Consider the following 13,182-nt stretch of genomic DNA (forward strand, 5'->3'; position numbering starts at 1 on the left):
AGTGCTATGCATTTAAAACTAAATTGGAAAAGTGTTAGAAAATATAAAGATAAAAAAATATAAGGCACATTTCTGTTCAAATGGAGAGGGGCTGCGGCTGCCCCTCATGCCCTCTGCTTCCAGGTTTTTCTGCTCCTTGGCTAGCAGTGTGCCAGTTGTACCTTCTAGAGAAGTACCTAGCACAGCAAGGGTAAATTTGGGAGTCAGTCTATTAGCATAAATTACACTATATATCTACAAGATAATAAGGGCATAGCAAAGACACATTGTACTAATACTGCATTCAATTCTGAGTGAGCTTTTGAACATACTTCATTTTTCGATTTGCTGTCCTGGTCATCTCCATTTTGAAAGTTTGGCCCTAGACAACATCTTACTCTGGTAGAGTAAGGTAAGACTCTGGTAGAGTCCCTGTTCAGTCATGTTTGGCGCTGTGCAATCCATATACAGCATAAGAACCAGCAGGCACCATGAGAAATAGATGTGGAACACTCTCTGCCTCTGAGCACCTCTGGGTGTTGGGTTCTGTTTGTTTTGGGACACCAAGAAAGGGCTACACAAATCATTCAGATTCCTCTGGGATAACATGCTTTGCAATTGACCTCTCTAGGGCACAGATTGGCCCAGTGGCTGTATTGTATAAGGATGGGTGAGACGCTCAGCTCTTTAACATACAGACAATGAATGCCTGCACCCAGAGAGAATACACAATTAAGGCATTCTGATTAACCTGGTATCACTGAGCAGAGATACAGAGGGAATAGACACATCCTGAAAGAGGTAAAGACCAATTACCTCCCTATGCAAAATCTATGCCATGTGCATTTAAGTGCCAATTTAAACTTGGGCTATTGCCACCTATTCTAAAACTGCCCCATGAAAGGAGAAGCTTCTAACAGCAAGATATTGTTGGAAGGTTTAGTTATGCTAGCATTGTAAATTGCCTTTGCATATATTGTAGAAGATGTGATGTCTTGGTTTCAGAAGGCTGAGGCTTTCCTTGTGCAAAAGAACAGCTATTCCTTGGCTAGAAATCACTTGATGTAAATACGGAGCTATCTTGGAGATGGTTGCCTTAATATATACATGAGCAAATAATCAGTAATCCATGACCTCTGCACAGAAAGTTCTTATGCATAGCTTTAGGCTAAATGTCATTTGGGGATGGCAGGGATCAGCTCATGTGTAGTCCTAAAAAGACATCCAGAAGCCAATGGATGCAAACGCAAACTGAGCCCTCATGTTACTGTGCACAAAGACAAATCAGCTTTTGTGATCAGTATGAGCACATGTAGGCTTTCACATTGCCTTTGACATTTTTCTGTATGCAAATATTGCTCCCTTGTCTTCCACAGAAGTAGTTCTTTTTGCTTACCTTGAGATTTTAAGCTTGTAAACACAGCTCCCACAGTCCTTAGAGAGACAGAAAAACAGCTTCAGTGTTCACTGGATTTCTTCTTCTTCTTCTGAACAAGGACTGTAGGACTCCTCTGTAAGTACTTCACAAACCAAGAACTGAGCTCTCAGATTTCCATGCATTTGATGTTTGCTCCATGTCTGATGCTTGATCCTGGAAGAGACTGAAATGTTTTGAATGTTTTATACTTCTGTAGAAAGGAGCCAGGTGCCCTCTATCTAGAATTCAGAATGAGAGCTGGCCCACATGTCAACATTTAACAGGTCTGGTGAAATTTTTCTCTGTGACTACTTTTTACTTCAGAACTGTTCTGTAAATAAGGTTTTATCACAGTCCTGTACACTCTGAAAATGCTTAGGGGATATCAGCAACAAGTCACCATCCTGCAGTGTCTCATGCATGGAGCTGAAAGTTGATGTCTGTGTCAATGAGGTGACACTGGTGACACTGCATTTGCTGCATGGGCTGGAAACTCCAGGCTGAATTGTACCAGTGCAGACCTGGAATCTGACCTGACTTCCACAGAGTGACTGCCATCTTATGCAGTGGCACCAATGGGAGCTGTGCCACAGATCAGGTCAGGTCCCACAGATCTGAGCATGGTCCACCTCCCCTCCCTCTACCTAAGGTGTTTCTGCACAGAGGTGTTCTTTGTTGCTAAGCCTTTAAATGGCACTTTTGGCAATTAAACACAGAACACCTTTGAAAAGAAACTGTTTTTCAGACACTACTTTGTGGCTTTCTCTAGTTACACATGTTTTCCCCCAAAATTCAGGGGAATTCCATAACGTTTTACAATTAGCTAAGGATTATATTTCCTTATTTTTATTAATTTTATGTAAAGTGGGATTTATCAGTGGAGCATTCATTGACACTGACTTCAATTTATTCTGATGAAACTGACTGACATCTGTGTGTGCTGTTCATCAGTCATAATTTAAACCATTCTTAATTGCATTAAATGTAAATTAAGACATTCAATTTCAGCCATTATTTTTCATAAAACATTGTGAACTGAATTTTAGTGGGTCATGAGATCTTACACTCAAAATAAATAGGGTAAATTCAAAACTTACCATTGATGTTCATATTTCACCCTTTGTCGACTGTATTTCTTTTGTAGCTTGCTAGATTGGAACAATTAATTTCCTCTCTGAAGGGAACATGAATGGCTAAAGATGATGTAGTTGAATTTTTTAACAAATGGCTTTATCATTTCTAGAGCTCGCTTGTTACCACAACGTATTAAATATATTAAGAGGAAACTAAATTAACCTTTCATCTAAACCAAATGACAAATTAAAACAGAAAGTGCAAACAATGCCAGAATCACTTCTCTGATTTTGAATTCACAAGGGTACACTGCTAGAGTTATTTGCTTCCTTGATGAGGTTTTCAAACCGAAACCCATAAGGCAATAATGCTCAAAATAGTGTAAGGCTGACAAAACCGTCCTACCTCTAAAGGATAGTGGTGTTCAGGGGGCAGGCATGGAGCCCCGAGGAGGCTGGGATGGATCCTGACACTTGAGTGTTTTTGCAGAATGGGACTGCTGAGGAGTGGCTGCAGGGCTTCCTTCTGATTGCGGTGGGTTTTGATGGGTGGTCACCAACCTCCTGTCTGCTGCTTCTGTGCTTGTTGGTGCATCTGCACAAGCCAAGCTTTACATCAAAAGTAATACCCATCTGCCAGAGTTTCTATCTCCATCTCATCCCTGCCTGGGCCATGTACTCAGCGGGTGCTGGTGTGGGATGGGGTCAGTGCCTGCGGCCCCATGGTGCTTCCAGCCAGCTTCTCCCACTACCTTTCCTCACAAAGGTCCTGCTAATGATGAGAGCCATGATGTGCCCCAGTTGGGCACTCAGAGGGGGCTGTGTTCCCAGGACCCATCCCCTTGACCCACTGAGCACAGCTGACCTGCATGGCCATGGCTCTCTGGGATGGGGTGCAAAAGTTGGCTAGCAAAGGGGAACCACAGCACCTCCTTGCTTTTCTTCCACATGTTGTAGAAATTTATATAACTATTACATACAGCATTTACATTCCCATGTCAGTTCAACTGATGGAGAATGAACTGTTGCAATAAGTCTGGAGATGGGTCGTGATGCAATCATTCTACCAGTTTCTTGCTATTAATATATGTCTCTTACTCATTTTTAAAGATAGCATAAATGAGAGTACTGAATATAAATGGCTTTTCTAAGTCATTGAGGTCGGTGAAGCATGTCATTGTTTGCAACTTGAATTCCATGAAAGCTCTGGCTGCCTGAGAGGCACACTACGTATTTTTCTCCTAAATAAAAAAACACAAACAGTATTCAGTATGTGTAACAGTAATTATAAAATAATACTGTGTGCCATGAGTTTCCTAAGCCAGAACTAGTTGGTAGTGCTTAATAATGTGACCTTATGGTGTCATCGCTAGTGTACGTGATGCCTATGTGCCAGCAATGTATAAATTATTTCTCTGGCTGTACGTTAGCAAACATTTGATTATGATTTATTTTGGGGTTCTCTGAAAGATGAAGTAAGTTCTTTAATATTAGCATTACTAATGATTTTAATGAGGCATTAAAATGTTGCAGTATTGTAGGAACATTTTTCTTTTTTAATATTATTTCATTAATAGTTTACATGAATGTTAATGTTAAATTGATTATGGAACCTGAAAGAGTAATCCACAAAATGTCAAAGTGCCATTAGCACAGTGAAAGAGCCCTCCAAAGGCAGGGATCTTCTAAGAGCTAATGAGATATCTCTGTACTGCATAACACTGAAGCAGCTTTTTCTAAAATTAAAACCGAAAATTAGCTTTTAATATTCTTCACTTTGGGACTCTCTGGCCATTTCGGAGACTGAGTGCTCAGCCTCACATGCACACAACGCCTGCTCTGACCCCAGGACCAGAGATTCCCTCAGAATGTGAGTCTTAGGCACATGAGCCTGAATTAAACACTTGGAAAAACCACATACAAGAAGATAAGAAGGTCTTTCACGGGATACAAGGACTGCATTATCTATCTATTGATGCCTCTGCAGAGTGGATCAGCTGCAGGGATTTATGGTTCACAGGCAGTAAGTTCTGTACATATTGCTCTTCAGTCAAACAAGAGAGAGTGCAATGAACACCTACAGCAAATTTTGCTAAAGTGGTTTTGAACTAACGCTGCTAAAACAAACTATTTTAGCTCACATTTTTTTTTTTCCACCCTGGGATGCAGGCATGTTTAGAGCAGAACGGGAACATACACAGTATGAGGAAACCTAAATGGCAGGAAAGGACGAGGAGGGGTGGAAGAAGATTTTGAGAGCACATGTGGGGTTCTCCAACAATTCACTGATTTGGGAGGCAGGTGTGTTCTGAGAGACTCATCCCCCAGCAGCTCTGACTTCAGCAGCAGGCACTTATGCAGCAGATGACCCAAGGTTTTACTGACCTTGACAGCTTCACAGAGAGAAGTTAATGTAAAGATGAAATGTTCTTGAGCAATGTCATCTGTGTGCTAGGTAAATTCATGCTTTCATGTCTGGTCTATACACGTCTTGAATTTCCAGCAATAATTTTATTATTACTGGGGCAAATAAAATTTAATCTGTATTTGCTTTATTCTTGTATTACAAGAACACACCAAGAGGTGAACCAGGTCCTTCTCTTGTTCCCTGCTAATGGAGCCCTGTGATATGGAATATATGAGACTATCTGGGGATGCTTATTCATGTCTGAACATCACAGTCACACCAAAGCAGGAAGTATATTGTCTTCTAGGTATTAACAATTGTGCCTACCTGTGGTGTCTCAACAGGCCAACCACTATGAGGATTTATATAGTCTTGGTTACTGATGCCCAAGTGTTTCTCACACTGGTAGTTCCCTGGACCAGGTGTCCCAGTATCTTCTACCACCAGATTCTTGTCAGTGTCTTTGCAACAACCAAATGCTCAAGTGTCTGTGGATCCTGAGTGCTGGGAGTGGGCACAGCCCCAGATATCAGGGCAGGGAAGGTGGCTCTTGTACCCTCAGCCTGAAAAACACTGAAAGAGATCATGGTTTTGGCCCAGTATGGTGTCCTTTATCCGTAAGTCTCTTGTTGCTCTCCAAAAATGGTAATTAGTATTAGCCCAGCAATACCTATAAGTAAAGCATTTCTGTGTTGCAGATGAAGCTGAGACTTCACAGCCAGTGGACAGTTTCTGCTTGTTTTCCATCTGTCAGAAACAGTGAAAATAATTTGGGGTAAAAAATGAGAAGACCATAATCCTTGCACAAAGGAGGAAATCATTCCTAAAGACTGAACTCACAAAGTTTTCTGCTGGGATAAAGCAGTTCTTGGGAAAATCACTATGAAACCCCTTTATTAGAAATTTCCAAAGTGGATGTTGCTGCTTCTGCCTTTGCCATAAAACTCCTTAGTTGTTTTCTTAATACACATACTCAGATTGTCTTAATTCCATTATATGTTTGGTCTGTTTCCTTGTTTTTCTGTAAGTAGGAAAATGTTGTTGGAAAAGGTCTCGAAATGTTGAAATTTTTTATATCATAGAATCATAGAATCACCAAGGTTGGAAAAAACCGACAAGATCATCCAGTCCAACCATCCACCCATCACCAATAGCTCCCACTAAACCATGTCCCTCAACACAGCATCCAAATGTTCCTTGAACACCTCCAGGGTCAGTGACTCCACCACCTCCCTGGACAGCCCATTCCAGTGCCTAATATCCTTTTGGCTTAACACAGCTTCACCCCACATCTGGGGTGAATCCAAGGGAGCTGTTCCTGGGCACGACTCTGTGGTCAGAAGGCTGCAGGATTCAATCTTCCCTTGTTTCTCCTTGCAGCAATGGACAGGAAGGTGTGCTTTTCAGTATCCTTGAGACTTCACTTTGCTGTCATGAGGCAGAATAAGGAGGCTGCGTTTTCTTCCCTTCTCTCTCTTGCCAAAGAAATTAGTGATGGCAGCTTTAATCATTAAGCCAACAACTTTCAGAAGCAGCTCAGTAGTTAACAAACAGATCTCTTTCCAAAAATCAGGATAGACCAGACCAGCTGAGAGGGGATCAGTTCTGGCCTTTAGGTTCAGTTCCTCATTCCTCAGTTCAATGCAGAGCTATTCTTTATTATGATTTCACCCAGGGATCACATTAGGAAACTGAGCATATAATTTGCTCCATTGTACTTAAGAGGGCATGCCTTATCACTTTTTTTGGGGGGGTGTAATCTGAATATTCCAGCTTGTATTTATTACATGGAAACTGTGTATCACTTCAATGTGATATTCTGAGCACAGGTCTCCATAGACCTGTTCTGTAAAATGCCAGGGTTATGGTGTTGTAATGGCACTAAGCTGTGTTGTGTTACTCACTCTACAGCTGACAAACTGAATGGCTTCTCCCTGCACCTGACCACAGAACCCTCCACCAAGCCTTACTGGAGATCTTTCCTGGGTAAGCACTGCAGGTCTGGCTCTGCTCCTAATATTGGTGAATAAGCAAAGAGTTAACCTGAGAGCCTTTGCCACTTGCAATCCGCTGTGCTGGTTTCCTTCAAGGCAGAGCTAGGGGTTAATTCATTTCCAGCTGAATATGTTATTAAGGAACAGGATTTATTAATGACTTATTAATGCAGACGAGTCAAACCAAGCTGTGGTACAAATCCTCTAGGATTTGAAGGAAATACACTGCTGGTTATGGAGCACGTGGTCTGTGTAGGGCTAGGTCCAGCCATCGGATGTGGATATATAGGCAATATTACATATTCTGTTTAACGCTGTATACTTACATTAATTACCACTCAGAATAATAAAAACTTTCCATTTTACAGTGACATTTATTTACTGCCAGGCATCAGCTCAGGCGGAAGAACTCCCAGTTCTCTACTGTATATAATCTCAGGGTCTGTCATTCACATGTAGAAAACTCAGCTCTCTATTTAGCACAGTGTTGGTGAAAGATAGACATTTACAGGGCCCCTCTGCCCTTGAGCTGTTCCATTAGTGCATGGAAAGCACCTTGCAGCCTGTGACAAGCGCAGCAGATCGGCACTAAATCAAAAATCAGTGCCAGCCAGGGATCTAAGCCACCATGAAGGTCACAGCCATCAGCTGCATGCCATCTCAATCCAAACAAAACACGCTGGATACAGGGGGATTTTCACTGCTCACAACAGGAGACAAACACTTCATGTTAAAGTAATCCCCTGATAGCAGCAAAATGGGTAACTGACCTTTTAAAATACTTCTGAGTATTTAATAAAAGTTTGAAGGCAGAAGAAAGGAGATGTTGGTAATTTTTGGGTGCTTTTTATATTGTAACTGAAACGTTGGCTCTGTGCCACAGCAAATCAGAGTGGTAACAAAGAATTTATCTCTAGGTGCTGGGAGAGCCAGTATGTTCTAAAAAGCTCATGAGTTACTTCTCCACATCCTTTCCGCCCCCACCCCTCTAAATACACGACCTGCTTTCAGAATAATTTTCTGTTGAATGCTCTGAAGATCACCCAGGTGTCTTCAAATGGTTGGGTAACAGGAAAGAGATTTAAATGAGGATAAAGCACAGCTTTTTTTTGTGAGGAAAAAAAAAAAAAAAAAAGGTGTAAACAAAAGCAGTGTCCAGAATTGCATATTATAACAGCAGCACAGAACTAAATGAAAGGAAAATAGTGGAGGGACAAGGAGATTAAGAGGCTTAAGTGGGTTAGTGAAGGTGGTCTACAGCCTAAGCTGAAATGAGATGAAGAGATATGGGGAGGATCTGAACTTCCAAAGCTACATGCCTTCTCTCATTTGGACTGCAGGAGAGGAAGCAGTGCTGGAGATGAGCCCCTACAGTGATGCAGATGTGTGCTGGGTGGCCTCTGCCTGGGTCTGTGCAGAAGGTGCCTTTGCTGTCTGTGGCTCAATCCCTTCCCTGCACAGAAATGGCATCTAAAACCTCTCCCCTCTGAAGGAGACGACTGGGGCAGGAAAGTAATTATCCATCTCCCTCAACAGCCCCTGTGAGCCTCAACACAGGTTGACTGGCCGCAGTGACTGGAGCCCAGAGGTTCTGTCCTTCTGCAAGTTCCCCTTGGTCCACATAGAGCCTGTGGAAATTTTCAGATTTGAGAGCTAAACTTCAGCAGGATTCCACTGGTTTTATTCCTTCCGTTTGGAAAAAAAATGGAGCAAACTCCTTCCCAAGTGACCTCTGGAGCACAACACTTTCCTTTAGGCTTTGCTGAAGGAGAATCCTTCCCCATTCCTCAGCATGGACTGTGCACTGACAGTTACATTCTGCGTTTCCCCATATCTGCAACAATTTATGTTTGGTAACAAGGAAGAAGAAATACAGATATGCTACCTGCATGTCTGAGTATGGTATGCAGGATGGTTTTCTTCCTGCACTGTCCAAAACTGCCAGCTCCTGTGTGGGAGGAGAATGGAGCCCCTTGGAAGCAAAAGCCAAAGCAGGAAGGCAGAACTGCTCCACCTCCTGCTTTATGAATCTCTGCTAAAAGTGTAAAATGCATAAAACAAAAGGAATGGGTATTATATAAACAACATTTATGTAACCTACAAGAACAGATCCATTAAGTGTCAAAGCTTATTTTAACTGTGGCACTTCAGCTTTTGACAGACTAATTGGCTGCATTGTTAATTATACAGAAAGCTAATTTAAATAAGATATAAACCAAGGCACTGAGTCAGGCTACATGTCTAAGCAAACATATTTCTTAGCAGTGTAGGAAGTGGGGCACACATGTAAGCAACCCCTTCCTCACTGTTCTTCTCTGGCTATGGGAGTCAGCCTCACCTGAATGCTGGACTGTTATGTTTAAGAACACCCACAGACCTGTCTTCCACAGGCTTATCTACTCCTTTCCTGGAACTATTCCAGTGTCTTTTATCTAAAGAAATAGGAAAAACAGAACAAAACAAAAAACAAAACCCAAACCAAACAAATAATTTAAAAAAAAAAAAAAAATGCTGATGTGTTTTTTGGAAAGGATGCTTTCTCTGAGAGAAGAGTATTTGTGAACGTGAGTAATAGTGTTGCTCCTCATGCTCATTCTGCAATTGCAAAAGCATGTGCATCCACATAACTGATTACTGCAGGTTATGTAAACCTTATTTTTATCTCAGAATATTGCATATAGTATTTATGCTTGCAAGTGCAAAGAGTTTCACAGCCTACAGTAGAGGCGGGGTGCTCCTCCCGTTATCTGAAGGCTGCTTATGCGAAAAGCAGATGCTTTGAGACCATTTGGAGCATCGGGAAAACAAACGGAGTTTGTCCCCAGCCCGAGAAGTTTCCGAGGATCGCGGGAAGAAGGAACGTGATGGAGAAGAGTGCCTGGGGGGCGGCTGCCACCTGGCGGCATGCCGGGCCGGGTCCGCGGCTGGGGCAGCTCCGTCCTCTCCGCGCGACCCGCGGGTACCGCTTCGCCCCCAGTAAACTCACTCATGCGAATAGCGTTTGTTTTAAATTATCTTTAAGGGAAATTATTTTGCACTCTCAAGTGAGGAAGGCTCTTGAGAAGTAGGCAGCACGAGAAGCGTCCTTTCCTCTTTCCTTTCTCTTTTTCTTGTTAGTTAATAAAGTTTCTGCGTTCATCACTCATCAGGAGTCAGCCTGTGAGTGCACTGTGTTTAAACACTCTGGCTTTTCACTTAATGCATCCCATCTGTTTCTGAAATAAATTGCAATAATCCGTGTTTAATGTTAATCAATGTATTACTAAATATGCAAATTATATTAAAAGACGTGGTTTGAAAAAGCTTTCATTTGTAAATATGGTAGCTTAAAAGAGGAAGCATATCTAAAAGCCATTTAGATACAGTAGCCTAACTCTAACAGTGTGGCTGATTTATAAAGCGGTTTGCAAGTTGATCTTTCTCCCACAAGGGGATATGTAAAACTGTTGCATATCAGATTTTGTTAACATCTGATGGGTTACTGCTAACAGTGTAAAAGCCTAATATTCACAACCATGTCTCTTATTTAAATTAAGGCAATCTTATTCCAGCTTCCTAATCTTTGTGCTCATCCCAACATACAAATTTGCATGAAGAGTTTATGAATCACAGTGAAAGCAATTTGAACAAGCTTTTTAATCAGTGCTACACCTTACCACCTGATTCAGGTAATTCATAGTCTGAGGGGCTCCTCTGGCCTCTCCTCCCTGTGTTGGTGAGCTGAGTTCATTGGGCTGCCTGTCCCCACAGGCACAGAGAGACCCTCTACTTCAGCACACTACTCTGCAGAGATGTTTGCCACTGGGTTGCTGTGCTCATCACCAAGGTGGGCCCAGCCCCAAGCCCAGGCAGGCCACACCACAGTGCTTCTGCTTCTGTGTCAGGCACGTAGCAGAAAGTTCTGTGCCTTCATAGACTTCCCATTGAGCAGTGGTAGTGCTCACTGTAGAAGGGCATGGACGAGGATTGCCATTGACTCTCTTGTTTCTTTTTTAGTCTTGTTTTCTTCTTGTTGCCTTCACCGGACAGACTGCTTAATTAAACCATCTCTCTACACTAAGGCAGCCCCTACCTGGGAGTCCCAGGTGTTGCCAGTGGGACAGTACACCTACTGAGAGAGGGAGCAATGATCTGCAGAGCTCACTTGTGGTAAGGGGAGGGGAGCCCAGAAGGTGCTCATGCACATTGCTGGAATTGCGTGATGGTAGCTACCACAAAACCCATCCTTCCCTGAAAATGGGAAGGAACTTGTCACTGTTCCTCTGCTAGCAGTGTTTGCTCAGTGTGTTTGTTTGACAATGCACTTTCTCTTCCTTTGTGTCTTGTTAGAGAATTTGAAGGGTAGCTTACTCCTTGCTCAGGGAGGTTGAGTTGTAGCTGTATATGAGGTAGTTTTTAGCTTGTTTTCTATTTTTACATTCTTTTTCCCCTTCATTTTTCCCTTTGGTATTTTCTAGGGTAAAATGACCCAGAGGCCAATTTACCTTACCTGTGCTCTATGGGCATCTCTTGGGTCCTTGAAGATCTGTCCTCATACCTGCACCTTTTGGATGTGTGAGTACCATTTTGAACTTTCAGACTAAGAAGGAGCAAAACTGGAAAAAATTTACTACCCCTCTCTCAAATACCATTTTTATGACATATTATTGAGTGTTTGACAGCTTTCCCACAGCTTCCATGAGAAACTGAGCACAGGTGACCTCACCTAAGTTTTCTTCAGAAAAATGCCCTGAAACTCAGCTCTGGTCATATCCATATATGTGAGCAAACTTCCCAGGAGCTGAAAGTGGGAACAAGGTTAGCTCAAACTCTGTGAACCAAAACCACTGAATTCCACCTGTCTCTGTTTATGACACCGGTGCTGCAAGCTCAATATCCTTGTAATACCACACATCATGCAGAAAGAGAGATACTGATCGATTACCATGCATTGTTTTATGTTTGACCATATGGAAACATTCCCCTTTTTGCCCTGTAAGCTTAATAAAAGTATTTTTGGAAATGAAAAGCTGAGAAGTAAATAAAATCTCCTGCTTTATCCTGGAGAAGCAAGAGGAGGGAGAGGCACACTAATTGGATACCATGAAATGAACTACATGTGGGGCTTGAAAACAGAAAAAAGGGGACAGCAGAGAGTATTTACTTCTGTCACTGCAGCTGCTCTACCCAGAGCTGGCCTGTCAGGGAGGTGATATATGTTGCTTTTCCTTTAGTTTTATTCTCACTGCCACATGTCTATAAGCTGAGTGCCCACTTCTGGGTCTGAAGTAGCGGCTTAGTTTGACCTCTCCTTTGCAAAGCAGCACTCTTCCCTAACATCACAAAGCCTGAGGTTTGCCCTCAGCTCTCTGGGGATTTTGGTGATGGCACTGTGCTTGGTAAATGAGATTGCCCTCAAGGAATTTTTTTCTCTCATTTAATCAAATCAAAAAAGTTAAAGTATCTACTAGGTTTGGAATGAAGATCCCTATTCATAGAGGATTTATTGACAGTACCTTTGAAAGTCCTGTTTAATATGCAAGGTAAACAAATTAAAATCCCAGCTTGCGGTCCAAGGGCATTCACAAATTAGAAATGACCCCCTGCCTGCCCTTAGAGTGCTAATGATGTAAAAGCTGAGAGGAGCTGAAGCCTCTGGAGAAAAAAGAGTGGGTCAGAGGGGATTTTGTTGAATGTACCAATCTGTTTGGCTTTGACAGGCTCTTTGTCTAACTTGGGAGATGACAACAGGAGCTGAGCTGTCTGGCAAAGGTGGGGATGTCTGCCTACAGGGAGCTGCGAGCCTTGGATTTGTAATGTTGTACTCGTTTAGCCGTTAGTACCTCTTGGCTGCCTGAGACCAGGGAAAACAATTCTCATTGCCTGCAGCCAAGAGGAGAAAGTAGCCAAGGGGAATAAATAAGTATCTAAAACTGTGGCACAAGAAGAGTCTTCTATCACAGATCCAGTTGATCAGTTTTGCTTCAGAACTGTTGTTACCAGAATGTTTGACTCTAATCTAATCTGAGAAAAGAAAGAGGTCATCCAGCACGCTGTGCATCCAAGCCTCATCCAAAGGCTGACATGGAAAACAGAGTGTGTAGTAGTAGTGTTGGTATCGACTACAACACAACAGTACAGCCCTTTTGGGGTTGACCTGGGTGCTCCTATGTTGCCAGTGATCACATATGGAAGAAGTCTTCATCAAATACTGGCCCACGCCCTTCAAACCATTTTTTGCCACTGTGGTCATGAAGAGGACGCTATGAGAGAAGATGCTCTCAGGAATCATCTATGCACAAAGTGGAAGATGGCAGCTATTATCCAACTTTC

The sequence above is a fragment of the Excalfactoria chinensis genome, chromosome Z (genome assembly GCF_039878825.1).
Source record: "Excalfactoria chinensis isolate bCotChi1 chromosome Z, bCotChi1.hap2, whole genome shotgun sequence".
NCBI classification, from domain to species: Eukaryota; Metazoa; Chordata; class Aves; order Galliformes; family Phasianidae; genus Excalfactoria; species Excalfactoria chinensis.